Below are 696 nucleotides of genomic sequence, written 5' to 3'. Positions count from 1 at the left end.
AGAGATTATATTTCTTATCCTTGGCACAAATGAGGTGACCAACATACTTGGTAGAGTCGGTCATTTTTACGAACAAAGCTCTGTGCCCTGTTATTATAGGCCTACCGAGACCGTATTTTTTGTAATCACTGGGCCTTCCACTGATTTGAGCTCTGTACAGCATAATATATTGTAGAGGTTATTCAAGAGGCAGTAGCTCCTTTTTAAGTTGACTTGACGTCTAAATCCGATAAAAACGTTTCAACAACTAACATAGAATCTATCCGCCATGTTTTCTTCAAAAAAATAAGAATTAGTACTTCCCATCGAGGTCAAAATAATAACCACTTGTTTTACAAAACGTAGCTTTTATTAATGAAAAAAAATTCGTGCGCCGCCCGGGAATCGAACCCGGGTCGCAAGAATGGGAATCTTGCATGATACCACTACACCAGCGGCGCTTGCTATGCTGTTGACAGCGCAGAACATAAGGCCATTGGTACAAACAAAAAAAGATTAGGCCATGTTTTCGGGAAGGCCCTATTCACTAGACAAAGTTATCGCAACCTCGTGTTCAGTATAGGCCGAAGCCCCTAGATCTCGGTGTGCCTTGTTCGGAGTTTTCCTTTGAAACGTGTGCAGTAGAGGTGTGCGAGTCCAGCATATTAAGATTCGAGTCCAGACTCGAGTATCTGCTCTGGACTCGAGTAATTACTC

General features: G+C 42.2%; 1 non-coding gene across 1 annotated transcript; it reads right to left on the bottom strand.

Annotated features, from left to right (window-relative positions):
• Positions 1–369: 369 nt before the first annotated feature.
• Positions 370–440, bottom strand: TRNAG-CCC. Its single transcript has one exon. It is a non-coding gene; the product is annotated as a tRNA-Gly (tRNA).
• Positions 441–696: the final 256 nt, after the last annotated feature.

The sequence above is a fragment of the Aplysia californica genome, unplaced genomic scaffold, assembly GCF_000002075.1.
Source record: "Aplysia californica isolate F4 #8 unplaced genomic scaffold, AplCal3.0 scaffold00730, whole genome shotgun sequence".
Taxonomy (NCBI): domain Eukaryota; kingdom Metazoa; phylum Mollusca; class Gastropoda; order Aplysiida; family Aplysiidae; genus Aplysia; species Aplysia californica.
The sequence above is the reverse complement of the archived record's forward strand: the minus strand, read 5'-3'. Positions and strand labels throughout refer to the sequence as shown.